Source organism: Hyla sarda, unplaced genomic scaffold (assembly GCF_029499605.1).
Source record: "Hyla sarda isolate aHylSar1 unplaced genomic scaffold, aHylSar1.hap1 scaffold_1858, whole genome shotgun sequence".
Lineage (NCBI taxonomy): Eukaryota > Metazoa > Chordata > Amphibia > Anura > Hylidae > Hyla > Hyla sarda.
This window is the reverse complement of record NW_026608508.1, coordinates 46,598-64,762: the sequence shown is the minus strand read 5'-3', so window position 1 is coordinate 64,762 and position 18,165 is coordinate 46,598. Positions and strand designations below refer to the sequence as shown.

At 46.2% G+C, this 18,165-nt stretch overlaps 8 non-coding genes across 8 annotated transcripts; all 8 read right to left on the bottom strand.

Moving 5' to 3' along the window:
• Window positions 1-268: 268 nt before the first annotated feature.
• LOC130315061 (U2 spliceosomal RNA) lies at window positions 269-459 on the bottom strand. Its single transcript, XR_008862652.1, has one exon. It is a non-coding gene; the product is annotated as a U2 spliceosomal RNA (small nuclear RNA).
• Window positions 460-2,538: 2,079 nt separating this feature from the next.
• On the bottom strand, window positions 2,539-2,729 carry LOC130315060 (U2 spliceosomal RNA). Its single transcript, XR_008862651.1, has one exon. It is a non-coding gene; the product is annotated as a U2 spliceosomal RNA (small nuclear RNA).
• Window positions 2,730-4,820: 2,091 nt separating this feature from the next.
• Window positions 4,821-5,011, bottom strand: LOC130315059 (U2 spliceosomal RNA). Its single transcript, XR_008862650.1, has one exon. It is a non-coding gene; the product is annotated as a U2 spliceosomal RNA (small nuclear RNA).
• Window positions 5,012-7,099: 2,088 nt separating this feature from the next.
• Window positions 7,100-7,290, bottom strand: LOC130315058 (U2 spliceosomal RNA). Its single transcript, XR_008862649.1, has one exon. It is a non-coding gene; the product is annotated as a U2 spliceosomal RNA (small nuclear RNA).
• Window positions 7,291-9,381: 2,091 nt separating this feature from the next.
• On the bottom strand, window positions 9,382-9,572 carry LOC130315057 (U2 spliceosomal RNA). The gene has a single exon (XR_008862648.1). It is a non-coding gene; the product is annotated as a U2 spliceosomal RNA (small nuclear RNA).
• A 2,085-nt stretch (window positions 9,573-11,657) lies between these two features.
• Window positions 11,658-11,848, bottom strand: LOC130315056 (U2 spliceosomal RNA). The gene has a single exon (XR_008862647.1). It is a non-coding gene; the product is annotated as a U2 spliceosomal RNA (small nuclear RNA).
• A 2,085-nt stretch (window positions 11,849-13,933) lies between these two features.
• LOC130315055 (U2 spliceosomal RNA) lies at window positions 13,934-14,124 on the bottom strand. The gene has a single exon (XR_008862646.1). It is a non-coding gene; the product is annotated as a U2 spliceosomal RNA (small nuclear RNA).
• Window positions 14,125-16,222: 2,098 nt separating this feature from the next.
• Window positions 16,223-16,413, bottom strand: LOC130315053 (U2 spliceosomal RNA). Its single transcript, XR_008862644.1, has one exon. It is a non-coding gene; the product is annotated as a U2 spliceosomal RNA (small nuclear RNA).
• Between the last annotated feature and the right edge of the window lie 1,752 nt (window positions 16,414-18,165).

The window sequence follows — 18,165 nt, the reverse complement described above, 5'->3', positions numbered from 1 at the left end:
CTATCATGTCATGCCCTACCTGCACAGGTGTGCTGGCTACTCAAATGATCCAATTAAGGAGGCCATTTAGTCAGCAGCAGCAGAAGTCCTGTGCCTGGACGCTCCAACAGGGGCCAGACACAAGCAGAAGCAGAAGCAGCAGAAGCAGCAGCAGCACCACCTTTTGTTTTTTGGCTGCAGCAGCAGCAAGGCCCACAGGGCTGGCTAGCTGGCTAGCCAGCAAGCAGGTAGCAATGAAAGTAGGAATCTTTCTTTTAACCCTGTAAGGGGGTGGTGCACTGTACCCGAAGATACTGCCATATCGGGTCAATGCATAGGGCGACGGAAGCAAGCTTCGAAATCGGCCCCCGTTCTCAAAAATCCATTTAATATATGGTCCCCAGATAGGGGACGTATCAGATATTAAACTGATAAGAACAGATACTACACTTGATCTTAGCCAAAAGGCCGAGAAGCGATAACCGTGAAAGGGGCGGGCCCAACAAGGTCCCCTTCATGGGCACTATCACTGCTTGCTGTCAGGGAGGCTGCCAGACAATTTTCCATGCACACTCTGGGCTGGGGGGCAGTCAACCACCAGTACACACAGCAGAACCTAAACCCATACCATTATTGCTAAGCAGCAAGACAGGGGCCCATTGCACTCCCACGGGGCCTTTTTAAATGCAATCCATAACCCGGATTTGCCAGGAACCCTTCTTACTCCTCCTACTTGCATGTGACACTGGGCTTAGGATCTGCATAGGAAACACACACACAAGCACACACCTACCTTTGTTGCCTGCAGATGCCTCCTTGGCTGTCCCCAAACGGTATCAAACCAACACCCACGGGAAGCTGTAAGCATAGAGGACATGCCTGCACCCCATTGGACTTACCTGTGTGGGTTAAATCCGGGTTATTTGACAACCTATGGCGGTGATGGTTCTGCTCAGGCAGAGCAGTGCTGATGCTCCTCATAAAGCTGTCGCTGCTGTGAAGGTTCTAGGTGACATCACAAATCCCTTTGGTTACATACACAACAAAGCTGGGTTGTTGTTGTTTACACTCTGCAAGGCCTGTGGAAGTGAGTGACATCATAGCACTGTAGTTCTGAGGGTTCAAGATGGATGCAACAATCTCCTGTTGCTTCTATGAAGGCCGTAATAGACGACATCACCAAACAGCTCCATAGTCACATACACAGCAAAGGAGAGATGTTGTTTACACCTAGTGATGTCAGTGGTATTGAGTGACATCACAGCACAGTGCTAAGGCTCCTGGGCCTGGACACAGCAGCGGCTGCAATATCTCAACGGAGAATACGTTTATATCTATGTGTGTGTGTGCGCATATATATATATATATATATATATATATATATATATATATATATATATATTTCTCCGCCGAAATCACTTTTAAACCCATTTCCACCTTTTTTTCCCTTCTCTTCCTCTTACTTTTTTTCACGTTTTTTTACGTTTTTCTCCTTTTCGCCTCTTTTCTGGGCGTATTATTCTTCTTTTTCTTTTTTTTTTTCGTCTAATGCATACCCCATCAGTGCAGCAATGCTTATTCAATACCGCCAGCAGATGGAGACACTGGGGGATAATTTTCTAAGGATTTATACTGATTTTTCCTGTCTGAATTTGTCGCACAGAAAGTTGCAGGCCAAATATGTGTGACATTTCTGCAACTTTAGCTTCTAGAGCATTTTTACAACATTATACATAGGTGCTGAATACATAAAAAGCGACTGTTCAGCGACAGACAAGTCGCATCGGCTGAAAGTAGGCCAGAATGTCAGTCCATGTTGGAGCAGGTTTAGATACAGTCTAAAGCATAGATCTCAAAGTCTGTGCACAGAATTTAGCAAGGGCCTCGCACCTTCTGATGCATCAGGTAGGTGCACAATAGCATAGCCTAACCCTCTGTACTTTGGTCTATATTGATGCGGGACATAGACAGCCAGCTGATGACCAATCCATTAGTGCAATGGATGGCTGGAAGCATTTGTCTTTGCCTTTGCAATACCACAGAAGCAATGCATGGTCAATGTACAGCAATGACACACCTGTGTGAACAGCCAGGAGACCCCCCCCATGTTATGTTACATAGTTACATAGTTAGTACGGTCGAAAAAAGACATATGTCCATCACGTTCAACCAGGGAATTAAGGGGTAGGGGTGTGGCGCGATATTGGGGAAGGGATGAGATTTTATATTTCTTCATAAGCATTAATCTTATTTTGTCAATTAGGAACATTCAGCACCCACCCGCTATCAAGGCAGCTGCCTATCATGTCATGCCCTACCTGCACAGGTGTGCTGGCTACTCAAATGATCCAATTAAGGAGGCCATTTAGTCAGCAGCAGCAGAAGTCCTGTGCCTGGACGCTCCAACAGGGGCCAGACACAAGCAGAAGCAGAAGCAGCAGAAGCACCACCTTTTGTTTTTTGGCTGCAGCAGCAGCAAGGCCCACAGGGCTGGCTAGCTGGCTAGCCAGCAAGCAGGTAGCAATGAAAGTAGGAATCTTTCTTTTTAACCCTGTAAGGGGGTGGTGCACTGTACCCGAAGATACTGCCATATCGGGTCAATGCATAGGGCGACGGAAGCAAGCTTCGAAATCGGCCCCCGTTCTCAAAAATCCATTTAATATATGGTCCCCAGATAGGGGACGTATCAGATATTAAACTGATAAGAACAGATACTACACTTGATCTTAGCCAAAAGGCCGAGAAGCGATAACCGTGAAAGGGGCGGGCCCAACAAGGTCCCCTTCATGGGCACTATCACTGCTTGCTGTCAGGGAGGCTGCCAGACAATTTTCCATGCACACTCTGGGCTGGGGGGCAGTCAACCACCAGTACACACAGCAGAACCTAAACCCATACCATTATTGCTAAGCAGCAAGACAGGGGCCCATTGCACTCCCACGGGGCCTTTTTAAATGCAATCCATAACCCGGATTTGCCAGGAACCCTTCTTACTCCTCCTACTTGCATGTGACACTGGGCTTAGGATCTGCATAGGAAACACACACACAAGCACACACCTACCTTTGTTGCCTGCAGATGCCTCCTTGGCTGTCCCCAAACGGTATCAAACCAACACCCACGGGAAGCTGTAAGCATAGAGGACATGCCTGCACCCCATTGGACTTACCTGTGTGGGTTAAATCCGGGTTATTTGACAACCTATGGCGGTGATGGTTCTGCTCAGGCAGAGCAGTGCTGATGCTCCTCATAAAGCTGTCGCTGCTGTGAAGGTTCTAGGTGACATCACAAATCCCTTTGGTTACATACACAACAAAGCTGGGTTGTTGTTGTTTACACTCTGCAAGGCCTGTGGAAGTGAGTGACATCATAGCACTGTAGTTCTGAGGGTTCAAGATGGATGCAACAATCTCCTGTTGCTTCTATGAAGGCCGTAATAGACGACATCACCAAACAGCTCCATAGTCACATACACAGCAAAGGAGAGATGTTGTTTACACCTAGTGATGTCAGTGGTATTGAGTGACATCACAGCACAGTGCTAAGGCTCCTGGGCCTGGACACAGCAGCGGCTGCAATATCTCAACGGAGAATACGTTTATATCTATGTGTGTGTGTGCGCATATATATATATATATATATATATATATATATATATATATTTCTCCGCCGAAATCACTTTTAAACCCATTTCCACCTTTTTTTCCCTTCTCTTCCTCTTACTTTTTTTTCACGTTTTTTTACGTTTTTCTCCTTTTCGCCTCTTTTCTGGGCGTATTATTCTTCTTTTTCTTCTTTTTTTTCGTCTAATGCATACCCCATCAGTGCAGCAATGCTTATTCAATACCGCCAGCAGATGGAGACACTGGGGGATAATTTTCTAAGGATTTATACTGATTTTTCCTGTCTGAATTTGTCGCACAGAAAGTTGCAGGCCAAATATGTGTGACATTTCTGCGACTTTAGCTTCTAGAGCATTTTTACAACATTATACATAGGTGCTGAATACATAAAAAGCTACTGTTCAGCGACAGACAAGTCGCATCGGCTGAAAGTAGGCCAGAATGTCAGTCCATGTTGGAGCAGGTTTAGATACAGTCTAAAGCATAGATCTCAAAGTCTGTGCACAGAATTTAGCAAGGGCCTCGCACCTTCTGATGCATCAGGTAGGTGCACAATAGCATAGCCTAACCCTCTGTACTTTGGTCTATATTGATGCGGGACATAGACAGCCAGCTGATGACCAATCCATTAGTGCAATGGATGGCTGGAAGCATTTGTCTTTGCCTTTGCAATACCACAGAAGCAATGCATGGTCAATGTACAGCAATGACACACCTGTGTGAACAGCCAGGAGACCCCCCCCCCCCCCCCCCCCATGTTATGTTACATAGTTACATAGTTAGTACGGTCGAAAAAAGACATATGTCCATCACGTTTAACCAGGGAATTAAGGGGTAGGGGTGTGGCGCGATATTGGGGAAGGGATGAGATTTTATATTTCTTCATAAGCATTAATCTTATTTTGTCAATTAGGAACATTCAGCACCCACCCGCTATCAAGGCAGCTGCCTATCATGTCATGCCCTACCTGCACAGGTGTGCTGGCTACTCAAATGATCCAATTAAGGAGGCCATTTAGTCAGCAGCAGCAGAAGTCCTGTGCCTGGACGCTCCAACAGGGGCCAGACACAAGCAGAAGCAGAAGCAGCAGAAGCAGCAGCAGCACCACCTTTTGTTTTTTGGCTGCAGCAGCAGCAAGGCCCACAGGGCTGGCTAGCTGGCTAGCCAGCAAGCAGGTAGCAATGAAAGTAGGAATCTTTCTTTTTAACCCTGTAAGGGGGTGGTGCACTGTACCCGAAGATACTGCCATATCGGGTCAATGCATAGGGCGACGGAAGCAAGCTTCGAAATCGGCCCCCGTTCTCAAAAATCCATTTAATATATGGTCCCCAGATAGGGGACGTATCAGATATTAAACTGATAAGAACAGATACTACACTTGATCTTAGCCAAAAGGCCGAGAAGCGATAACCGTGAAAGGGGCGGGCCCAACAAGGTCCCCTTCATGGGCACTATCACTGCTTGCTGTCAGGGAGGCTGCCAGACAATTTTCCATGCACACTCTGGGCTGGGGGGCAGTCAACCACCAGTACACACAGCAGAACCTAAACCCATACCATTATTGCTAAGCAGCAAGACAGGGGCCCATTGCACTCCCACGGGGCCTTTTTAAATGCAATCCATAACCCGGATTTGCCAGGAACCCTTCTTACTCCTCCTACTTGCATGTGACACTGGGCTTAGGATCTGCATAGGAAACACACACACAAGCACACACCTACCTTTGTTGCCTGCAGATGCCTCCTTGGCTGTCCCCAAACGGTATCAAACCAACACCCACGGGAAGCTGTAAGCATAGAGGACATGCCTGCACCCCATTGGACTTACCTGTGTGGGTTAAATCCGGGTTATTTGACAACCTATGGCGGTGATGGTTCTGCTCAGGCAGAGCAGTGCTGATGCTCCTCATAAAGCTGTCGCTGCTGTGAAGGTTCTAGGTGACATCACAAATCCCTTTGGTTACATACACAACAAAGCTGGGTTGTTGTTGTTTACACTCTGCAAGGCCTGTGGAAGTGAGTGACATCATAGCACTGTAGTTCTGAGGGTTCAAGATGGATGCAACAATCTCCTGTTGCTTCTATGAAGGCCGTAATAGACGACATCACCAAACAGCTCCATAGTCACATACACAGCAAAGGAGAGATGTTGTTTACACCTAGTGATGTCAGTGGTATTGAGTGACATCACAGCACAGTGCTAAGGCTCCTGGGCCTGGACACAGCAGCGGCTGCAATATCTCAACGGAGAATACGTTTATATCTATGTGTGTGTGTGCGCATATATATATATATATATATATATATATATATATATATATATATATTTCTCCGCCGAAATCACTTTTAAACCCATTTCCACCTTTTTTTCCCTTCTCTTCCTCTTACTTTTTTTTCACGTTTTTTTACGTTTTTCTCCTTTTCGCCTCTTTTCTGGGCGTATTATTCTTCTTTTTCTTCTTTTTTTTCGTCTAATGCATACCCCATCAGTGCAGCAATGCTTATTCAATACCGCCAGCAGATGGAGACACTGGGGGATAATTTTCTAAGGATTTATACTGATTTTTCCTGTCTGAATTTGTCGCACAGAAAGTTGCAGGCCAAATATGTGTGACATTTCTGCGACTTTAGCTTCTAGAGCATTTTTACAACATTATACATAGGTGCTGAATACATAAAAAGCGACTGTTCAGCGACAGACAAGTCGCATCGGCTGAAAGTAGGCCAGAATGTCAGTCCATGTTGGAGCAGGTTTAGATACAGTCTAAAGCATAGATCTCAAAGTCTGTGCACAGAATTTAGCAAGGGCCTCGCACCTTCTGATGCATCAGGTAGGTGCACAATAGCATAGCCTAACCCTCTGTACTTTGGTCTATATTGATGCGGGACATAGACAGCCAGCTGATGACCAATCCATTAGTGCAATGGATGGCTGGAAGCATTTGTCTTTGCCTTTGCAATACCACAGAAGCAATGCATGGTCAATGTACAGCAATGACACACCTGTGTGAACAGCCAGGAGACCCCCCCCCCCCCCCCCCCCATGTTATGTTACATAGTTACATAGTTAGTACGGTCGAAAAAAGACATATGTCCATCACGTTCAACCAGGGAATTAAGGGGTAGGGGTGTGGCGCGATATTGGGGAAGGGATGAGATTTTATATTTCTTCATAAGCATTAATCTTATTTTGTCAATTAGGAACATTCAGCACCCACCCGCTATCAAGGCAGCTGCCTATCATGTCATGCCCTACCTGCACAGGTGTGCTGGCTACTCAAATGATCCAATTAAGGAGGCCATTTAGTCAGCAGCAGCAGAAGTCCTGTGCCTGGACGCTCCAACAGGGGCCAGACACAAGCAGAAGCAGAAGCAGCAGAAGCACCACCTTTTGTTTTTTGGCTGCAGCAGCAGCAAGGCCCACAGGGCTGGCTAGCTGGCTAGCCAGCAAGCAGGTAGCAATGAAAGTAGGAATCTTTCTTTTTAACCCTGTAAGGGGGTGGTGCACTGTACCCGAAGATACTGCCATATCGGGTCAATGCATAGGGCGACGGAAGCAAGCTTCGAAATCGGCCCCCGTTCTCAAAAATCCATTTAATATATGGTCCCCAGATAGGGGACGTATCAGATATTAAACTGATAAGAACAGATACTACACTTGATCTTAGCCAAAAGGCCGAGAAGCGATAACCGTGAAAGGGGCGGGCCCAACAAGGTCCCCTTCATGGGCACTATCACTGCTTGCTGTCAGGGAGGCTGCCAGACAATTTTCCATGCACACTCTGGGCTGGGGGGCAGTCAACCACCAGTACACACAGCAGAACCTAAACCCATACCATTATTGCTAAGCAGCAAGACAGGGGCCCATTGCACTCCCACGGGGCCTTTTTAAATGCAATCCATAACCCGGATTTGCCAGGAACCCTTCTTACTCCTCCTACTTGCATGTGACACTGGGCTTAGGATCTGCATAGGAAACACACACACAAGCACACACCTACCTTTGTTGCCTGCAGATGCCTCCTTGGCTGTCCCCAAACGGTATCAAACCAACACCCACGGGAAGCTGTAAGCATAGAGGACATGCCTGCACCCCATTGGACTTACCTGTGTGGGTTAAATCCGGGTTATTTGACAACCTATGGCGGTGATGGTTCTGCTCAGGCAGAGCAGTGCTGATGCTCCTCATAAAGCTGTCGCTGCTGTGAAGGTTCTAGGTGACATCACAAATCCCTTTGGTTACATACACAACAAAGCTGGGTTGTTGTTGTTTACACTCTGCAAGGCCTGTGGAAGTGAGTGACATCATAGCACTGTAGTTCTGAGGGTTCAAGATGGATGCAACAATCTCCTGTTGCTTCTATGAAGGCCGTAATAGACGACATCACCAAACAGCTCCATAGTCACATACACAGCAAAGGAGAGATGTTGTTTACACCTAGTGATGTCAGTGGTATTGAGTGACATCACAGCACAGTGCTAAGGCTCCTGGGCCTGGACACAGCAGCGGCTGCAATATCTCAACGGAGAATACGTTTATATCTATGTGTGTGTGTGCGCATATATATATATATATATATATATATATATATATATATATATATATTTCTCCGCCGAAATCACTTTTAAACCCATTTCCACCTTTTTTTCCCTTCTCTTCCTCTTACTTTTTTTTCACGTTTTTTTACGTTTTTCTCCTTTTCGCCTCTTTTCTGGGCGTATTATTCTTCTTTTTCTTCTTTTTTTTCGTCTAATGCATACCCCATCAGTGCAGCAATGCTTATTCAATACCGCCAGCAGATGGAGACACTGGGGGATAATTTTCTAAGGATTTATACTGATTTTTCCTGTCTGAATTTGTCGCACAGAAAGTTGCAGGCCAAATATGTGTGACATTTCTGCGACTTTAGCTTCTAGAGCATTTTTACAACATTATACATAGGTGCTGAATACATAAAAAGCGACTGTTCAGCGACAGACAAGTCGCATCGGCTGAAAGTAGGCCAGAATGTCAGTCCATGTTGGAGCAGGTTTAGATACAGTCTAAAGCATAGATCTCAAAGTCTGTGCACAGAATTTAGCAAGGGCCTCGCACCTTCTGATGCATCAGGTAGGTGCACAATAGCATAGCCTAACCCTCTGTACTTTGGTCTATATTGATGCGGGACATAGACAGCCAGCTGATGACCAATCCATTAGTGCAATGGATGGCTGGAAGCATTTGTCTTTGCCTTTGCAATACCACAGAAGCAATGCATGGTCAATGTACAGCAATGACACACCTGTGTGAACAGCCAGGAGACCCCCCCCCCCCCCATGTTATGTTACATAGTTACATAGTTAGTACGGTCGAAAAAAGACATATGTCCATCACGTTCAACCAGGGAATTAAGGGGTAGGGGTGTGGCGCGATATTGGGGAAGGGATGAGATTTTATATTTCTTCATAAGCATTAATCTTATTTTGTCAATTAGGAACATTCAGCACCCACCCGCTATCAAGGCAGCTGCCTATCATGTCATGCCCTACCTGCACAGGTGTGCTGGCTACTCAAATGATCCAATTAAGGAGGCCATTTAGTCAGCAGCAGCAGAAGTCCTGTGTCTGGACGCTCCAACAGGGGCCAGACACAAGCAGAAGCAGAAGCAGCAGAAGCAGCAGCAGCACCACCTTTTGTTTTTTGGCTGCAGCAGCAGCAAGGCCCACAGGGCTGGCTAGCTGGCTAGCCAGCAAGCAGGTAGCAATGAAAGTAGGAATCTTTCTTTTTAACCCTGTAAGGGGGTGGTGCACTGTACCCGAAGATACTGCCATATCGGGTCAATGCATAGGGCGACGGAAGCAAGCTTCGAAATCGGCCCCCGTTCTCAAAAATCCATTTAATATATGGTCCCCAGATAGGGGACGTATCAGATATTAAACTGATAAGAACAGATACTACACTTGATCTTAGCCAAAAGGCCGAGAAGCGATAACCGTGAAAGGGGCGGGCCCAACAAGGTCCCCTTCATGGGCACTATCACTGCTTGCTGTCAGGGAGGCTGCCAGACAATTTTCCATGCACACTCTGGGCTGGGGGGCAGTCAACCACCAGTACACACAGCAGAACCTAAACCCATACCATTATTGCTAAGCAGCAAGACAGGGGCCCATTGCACTCCCACGGGGCCTTTTTAAATGCAATCCATAACCCGGATTTGCCAGGAACCCTTCTTACTCCTCCTACTTGCATGTGACACTGGGCTTAGGATCTGCATAGGAAACACACACACAAGCACACACCTACCTTTGTTGCCTGCAGATGCCTCCTTGGCTGTCCCCAAACGGTATCAAACCAACACCCACGGGAAGCTGTAAGCATAGAGGACATGCCTGCACCCCATTGGACTTACCTGTGTGGGTTAAATCCGGGTTATTTGACAACCTATGGCGGTGATGGTTCTGCTCAGGCAGAGCAGTGCTGATGCTCCTCATAAAGCTGTCGCTGCTGTGAAGGTTCTAGGTGACATCACAAATCCCTTTGGTTACATACACAACAAAGCTGGGTTGTTGTTGTTTACACTCTGCAAGGCCTGTGGAAGTGAGTGACATCATAGCACTGTAGTTCTGAGGGTTCAAGATGGATGCAACAATCTCCTGTTGCTTCTATGAAGGCCGTAATAGACGACATCACCAAACAGCTCCATAGTCACATACACAGCAAAGGAGAGATGTTGTTTACACCTAGTGATGTCAGTGGTATTGAGTGACATCACAGCACAGTGCTAAGGCTCCTGGGCCTGGACACAGCAGCGGCTGCAATATCTCAACGGAGAATACGTTTATATCTATGTGTGTGTGTGCGCATATATATATATATATATATATATATATATATATATATTTCTCCGCCGAAATCACTTTTAAACCCATTTCCACCTTTTTTTCCCTTCTCTTCCTCTTACTTTTTTTTCACGTTTTTTTACGTTTTTCTCCTTTTCGCCTCTTTTCTGGGCGTATTATTCTTCTTTTTCTTCTTTTTTTTCGTCTAATGCATACCCCATCAGTGCAGCAATGCTTATTCAATACCGCCAGCAGATGGAGACACTGGGGGATAATTTTCTAAGGATTTATACTGATTTTTCCTGTCTGAATTTGTCGCACAGAAAGTTGCAGGCCAAATATGTGTGACATTTCTGCGACTTTAGCTTCTAGAGCATTTTTACAACATTATACATAGGTGCTGAATACATAAAAAGCGACTGTTCAGCGACAGACAAGTCGCATCGGCTGAAAGTAGGCCAGAATGTCAGTCCATGTTGGAGCAGGTTTAGATACAGTCTAAAGCATAGATCTCAAAGTCTGTGCACAGAATTTAGCAAGGGCCTCGCACCTTCTGATGCATCAGGTAGGTGCACAATAGCATAGCCTAACCCTCTGTACTTTGGTCTATATTGATGCGGGACATAGACAGCCAGCTGATGACCAATCCATTAGTGCAATGGATGGCTGGAAGCATTTGTCTTTGCCTTTGCAATACCACAGAAGCAATGCATGGTCAATGTACAGCAATGACACACCTGTGTGAACAGCCAGGAGACCCCCCCCCCCCCCCCATGTTATGTTACATAGTTACATAGTTAGTACGGTCGAAAAAAGACATATGTCCATCACGTTCAACCAGGGAATTAAGGGGTAGGGGTGTGGCGCGATATTGGGGAAGGGATGAGATTTTATATTTCTTCATAAGCATTAATCTTATTTTGTCAATTAGGAACATTCAGCACCCACCCGCTATCAAGGCAGCTGCCTATCATGTCATGCCCTACCTGCACAGGTGTGCTGGCTACTCAAATGATCCAATTAAGGAGGCCATTTAGTCAGCAGCAGCAGAAGTCCTGTGCCTGGACGCTCCAACAGGGGCCAGACACAAGCAGAAGCAGAAGCAGCAGAAGCAGCAGCAGCACCACCTTTTGTTTTTTGGCTGCAGCAGCAGCAAGGCCCACAGGGCTGGCTAGCTGGCTAGCCAGCAAGCAGGTAGCAATGAAAGTAGGAATCTTTCTTTTTAACCCTGTAAGGGGGTGGTGCACTGTACCCGAAGATACTGCCATATCGGGTCAATGCATAGGGCGACGGAAGCAAGCTTCGAAATCGGCCCCCGTTCTCAAAAATCCATTTAATATATGGTCCCCAGATAGGGGACGTATCAGATATTAAACTGATAAGAACAGATACTACACTTGATCTTAGCCAAAAGGCCGAGAAGCGATAACCGTGAAAGGGGCGGGCCCAACAAGGTCCCCTTCATGGGCACTATCACTGCTTGCTGTCAGGGAGGCTGCCAGACAATTTTCCATGCACACTCTGGGCTGGGGGGCAGTCAACCACCAGTACACACAGCAGAACCTAAACCCATACCATTATTGCTAAGCAGCAAGACAGGGGCCCATTGCACTCCCACGGGGCCTTTTTAAATGCAATCCATAACCCGGATTTGCCAGGAACCCTTCTTACTCCTCCTACTTGCATGTGACACTGGGCTTAGGATCTGCATAGGAAACACACACACAAGCACACACCTACCTTTGTTGCCTGCAGATGCCTCCTTGGCTGTCCCCAAACGGTATCAAACCAACACCCACGGGAAGCTGTAAGCATAGAGGACATGCCTGCACCCCATTGGACTTACCTGTGTGGGTTAAATCCGGGTTATTTGACAACCTATGGCGGTGATGGTTCTGCTCAGGCAGAGCAGTGCTGATGCTCCTCATAAAGCTGTCGCTGCTGTGAAGGTTCTAGGTGACATCACAAATCCCTTTGGTTACATACACAACAAAGCTGGGTTGTTGTTGTTTACACTCTGCAAGGCCTGTGGAAGTGAGTGACATCATAGCACTGTAGTTCTGAGGGTTCAAGATGGATGCAACAATCTCCTGTTGCTTCTATGAAGGCCGTAATAGACGACATCACCAAACAGCTCCATAGTCACATACACAGCAAAGGAGAGATGTTGTTTACACCTAGTGATGTCAGTGGTATTGAGTGACATCACAGCACAGTGCTAAGGCTCCTGGGCCTGGACACAGCAGCGGCTGCAATATCTCAACGGAGAATACGTTTATATCTATGTGTGTGTGTGCGCATATATATATATATATATATATATATATATATATATATATTTCTCCGCCGAAATCACTTTTAAACCCATTTCCACCTTTTTTTCCCTTCTCTTCCTCTTACTTTTTTTTCACGTTTTTTTACGTTTTTCTCCTTTTCGCCTCTTTTCTGGGCGTATTATTCTTCTTTTTCTTCTTTTTTTTCGTCTAATGCATACCCCATCAGTGCAGCAATGCTTATTCAATACCGCCAGCAGATGGAGACACTGGGGGATAATTTTCTAAGGATTTATACTGATTTTTCCTGTCTGAATTTGTCGCACAGAAAGTTGCAGGCCAAATATGTGTGACATTTCTGCGACTTTAGCTTCTAGAGCATTTTTACAACATTATACATAGGTGCTGAATACATAAAAAGCGACTGTTCAGCGACAGACAAGTCGCATCGGCTGAAAGTAGGCCAGAATGTCAGTCCATGTTGGAGCAGGTTTAGATACAGTCTAAAGCATAGATCTCAAAGTCTGTGCACAGAATTTAGCAAGGGCCTCGCACCTTCTGATGCATCAGGTAGGTGCACAATAGCATAGCCTAACCCTCTGTACTTTGGTCTATATTGATGCGGGACATAGACAGCCAGCTGATGACCAATCCATTAGTGCAATGGATGGCTGGAAGCATTTGTCTTTGCCTTTGCAATACCACAGAAGCAATGCATGGTCAATGTACAGCAATGACACACCTGTGTGAACAGCCAGGAGACCCCCCCCCCCATGTTATGTTACATAGTTACATAGTTAGTACGGTCGAAAAAAGACATATGTCCATCACGTTCAACCAGGGAATTAAGGGGTAGGGGTGTGGCGCGATATTGGGGAAGGGATGAGATTTTATATTTCTTCATAAGCATTAATCTTATTTTGTCAATTAGGAACATTCAGCACCCACCCGCTATCAAGGCAGCTGCCTATCATGTCATGCCCTACCTGCACAGGTGTGCTGGCTACTCAAATGATCCAGTTAAGGAGGCCATTTAGTCAGCAGCAGCAGAAGTCCTGTGCCTGGACGCTCCAACAGGGGCCAGACACAAGCAGAAGCAGAAGCAGCAGAAGCAGCAGCAGCACCACCTTTTGTTTTTTGGCTGCAGCAGCAGCAGCAAGGCCCACAGGGCTGGCTAGCTGGCTAGCCAGCAAGCAGGTAGCAATGAAAGTAGGAATCTTTCTTTTTAACCCTGTAAGGGGGTGGTGCACTGTACCCGAAGATACTGCCATATCGGGTCAATGCATAGGGCGACGGAAGCAAGCTTCGAAATCGGCCCCCGTTCTCAAAAATCCATTTAATATATGGTCCCCAGATAGGGGACGTATCAGATATTAAACTGATAAGAACAGATACTACACTTGATCTTAGCCAAAAGGCCGAGAAGCGATAACCGTGAAAGGGGCGGGCCCAACAAGGTCCCCTTCATGGGCACTATCACTGCTTGCTGTCAGGGAGGCTGCCAGACAATTTTCCATGCACACTCTGGGCTGGGGGGCAGTCAACCACCAGTACACACAGCAGAACCTAAACCCATACCATTATTGCTAAGCAGCAAGACAGGGGCCCATTGCACTCCCACGGGGCCTTTTTAAATGCAATCCATAACCCGGATTTGCCAGGAACCCTTCTTACTCCTCCTACTTGCATGTGACACTGGGCTTAGGATCTGCATAGGAAACACACACACAAGCACACACCTACCTTTGTTGCCTGCAGATGCCTCCTTGGCTGTCCCCAAACGGTATCAAACCAACACCCACGGGAAGCTGTAAGCATAGAGGACATGCCTGCACCCCATTGGACTTACCTGTGTGGGTTAAATCCGGGTTATTTGACAACCTATGGCGGTGATGGTTCTGCTCAGGCAGAGCAGTGCTGATGCTCCTCATAAAGCTGTCGCTGCTGTGAAGGTTCTAGGTGACATCACAAATCCCTTTGGTTACATACACAACAAAGCTGGGTTGTTGTTGTTTACACTCTGCAAGGCCTGTGGGAGTGAGTGACATCATAGCACTGTAGTTCTGAGGGTTCAAGATGGATGCAACAATCTCCTGTTGCTTCTATGAAGGCCGTAATAGACGACATCACCAAACAGCTCCATAGTCACATACACAGCAAAGGAGAGATGTTGTTTACACCTAGTGATGTCAGTGGTATTGAGTGACATCACAGCACAGTGCTAAGGCTCCTGGGCCTGGACACAGCAGCGGCTGCAATATCTCAACGGAGAATACGTTTATATCTATGTGTGTGTGTGCGCATATATATATATATATATATATATATATATATATATATATATATATATATTTCTCCGCCGAAATCACTTTTAAACCCATTTCCACCTTTTTTTCCCTTCTCTTCCTCTTACTTTTTTTTCACGTTTTTTTACGTTTTTCTCCTTTTCGCCTCTTTTCTGGGCGTATTATTCTTCTTTTTCTTCTTTTTTTTCGTCTAATGCATACCCCATCAGTGCAGCAATGCTTATTCAATACCGCCAGCAGATGGAGACACTGGGGGATAATTTTCTAAGGATTTATACTGATTTTTCCTGTCTGAATTTGTCGCACAGAAAGTTGCAGGCCAAATATGTGTGACATTTCTGCGACTTTAGCTTCTAGAGCATTTTTACAACATTATACATAGGTGCTGAATACATAAAAAGCGACTGTTCAGCGACAGACAAGTCGCATCGGCTGAAAGTAGGCCAGAATGTCAGTCCATGTTGGAGCAGGTTTAGATACAGTCTAAAGCATAGATCTCAAAGTCTGTGCACAGAATTTAGCAAGGGCCTCGCACCTTCTGATGCATCAGGTAGGTGCACAATAGCATAGCCTAACCCTCTGTACTTTGGTCTATATTGATGCGGGACATAGACAGCCAGCTGATGACCAATCCATTAGTGCAATGGATGGCTGGAAGCATTTGTCTTTGCCTTTGCAATACCACAGAAGCAATGCATGGTCAATGTACAGCAATGACACACCTGTGTGAACAGCCAGGAGACCCCCCCCCCCCCCCCCATGTTATGTTACATAGTTACATAGTTAGTACGGTCGAAAAAAGACATATGTCCATCACGTTCAACCAGGGAATTAAGGGGTAGGGGTGTGGCGCGATATTGGGGAAGGGATGAGATTTTATATTTCTTCATAAGCATTAATCTTATTTTGTCAATTAGGAACATTCAGCACCCACCCGCTATCAAGGCAGCTGCCTATCATGTCATGCCCTACCTGCACAGGTGTGCTGGCTACTCAAATGATCCAATTAAGGAGGCCATTTAGTCAGCAGCAGCAGAAGTCCTGTGCCTGGACGCTCCAACAGGGGCCAGACACAAGCAGAAGCAGAAGCAGCAGAAGCAGCAGCAGCACCACCTTTTGTTTTTTGGCTGCAGCAGCAGCAAGGCCCACAGGGCTGGCTAGCTGGCTAGCCAGCAAGCAGGTAGCAATGAAAGTAGGAATCTTTCTTTTTAACCCTGTAAGGGGGTGGTGCACTGTACCCGAAGATACTGCCATATCGGGTCAATGCATAGGGCGACGGAAGCAAGCTTCGAAATCGGCCCCCGTTCTCAAAAATCCATTTAATATATGGTCCCCAGATAGGGGACGTATCAGATATTAAACTGATAAGAACAGATACTACACTTGATCTTAGCCAAAAGGCCGAGAAGCGATAACCGTGAAAGGGGCGGGCCCAACAAGGTCCCCTTCATGGGCACTATCACTGCTTGCTGTCAGGGAGGCTGCCAGACAATTTTCCATGCACACTCTGGGCTGGGGGGCAGTCAACCACCAGTACACACAGCAGAACCTAAACCCATACCATTATTGCTAAGCAGCAAGACAGGGGCCCATTGCACTCCCACGGGGCCTTTTTAAATGCAATCCATAACCCGGATTTGCCAGGAACCCTTCTTACTCCTCCTACTTGCATGTGACACTGGGCTTAGGATCTGCATAGGAAACACACACACAAGCACACACCTACCTTTGTTGCCTGCAGATGCCTCCTTGGCTGTCCCCAAACGGTATCAAACCAACACCCACGGGAAGCTGTAAGCATAGAGGACATGCCTGCACCCCATTGGACTTACCTGTGTGGGTTAAATCCGGGTTATTTGACAACCTATGGCGGTGATGGTTCTGCTCAGGCAGAGCAGTGCTGATGCTCCTCATAAAGCTGTCGCTGCTGTGAAGGTTCTAGGTGACATCACAAATCCCTTTGGTTACATACACAACAAAGCTGGGTTGTTGTTGTTTACACTCTGCAAGGCCTGTGGAAGTGAGTGACATCATAGCACTGTAGTTCTGAGGGTTCAAGATGGATGCAACAATCTCCTGTTGCTTCTATGAAGGCCGTAATAGACGACATCACCAAACAGCTCCATAGTCACATACACAGCAAAGGAGAGATGTTGTTTACACCTAGTGATGTCAGTGGTATTGAGTGACATCACAGCACAGTGCTAAGGCTCCTGGGCCTGGACACAGCAGCGGCTGCAATATCTCAACGGAGAATACGTTTATATCTATGTGTGTGTGTGCGCATATATATATATATATATATATATATATATATATATATATATATATATTTCTCCACCGAAATCACTTTTAAACCCATTTCCACCTTTTTTTCCCTTCTCTTCCTCTTACTTTTTTTTCACGTTTTTTTACGTTTTTCTCCTTTTTGCCTCTTTTCTGGGCGTATTATTCTTCTTTTTCTTCTTTTTTTTCGTCTAATGCATACCCCATCAGTGCAGCAATGCTTATTCAATACCGCCAGCAGATGGAGACACTGGGGGATAATTTTCTAAGGATTTATACTGATTTTTCCTGTCTGAATTTGTCGCACAGAAAGTTGCAGGCCAAATATGTGTGACATTTCTGCGACTTTAGCTTCTAGAGCATTTTTACAACATTATACATAGGTGCTGAATACATAAAAAGCGACTGTTCAGCGACAGACAAGTCGCATCGGCTGAAAGTAGGCCAGAATGTCAGTCCATGTTGGAGCAGGTTTAGATACAGTCTAAAGCATAGATCTCAAAGTCTGTGCACAGAATTTAGCAAGGGCCTCGCACCTTCTGATGCATCAGGTAGGTGCACAATAGCATAGCCTAACCCTCTGTACTTTGGTCTATATTGATGCGGGACATAGACAGCCAGCTGATGACCAATCCATTAGTGCAATGGATGGCTGGAAGCATTTGTCTTTGCCTTTGCAATACCACAGAAGCAATGCATGGTCAATGTACAGCAATGACACACCTGTGTGAACAGCCAGGAGTACCCCCCCCCCCCCCCCCCCCCCCATGTTATGTTACATAGTTACATAGTTAGTACGGTCGAAAAAAGACATATGTCCATCACGTTCAACCAGGGAATTAAGGGGTAGGGGTGTGGCGCGATATTGGGGAAGGGATG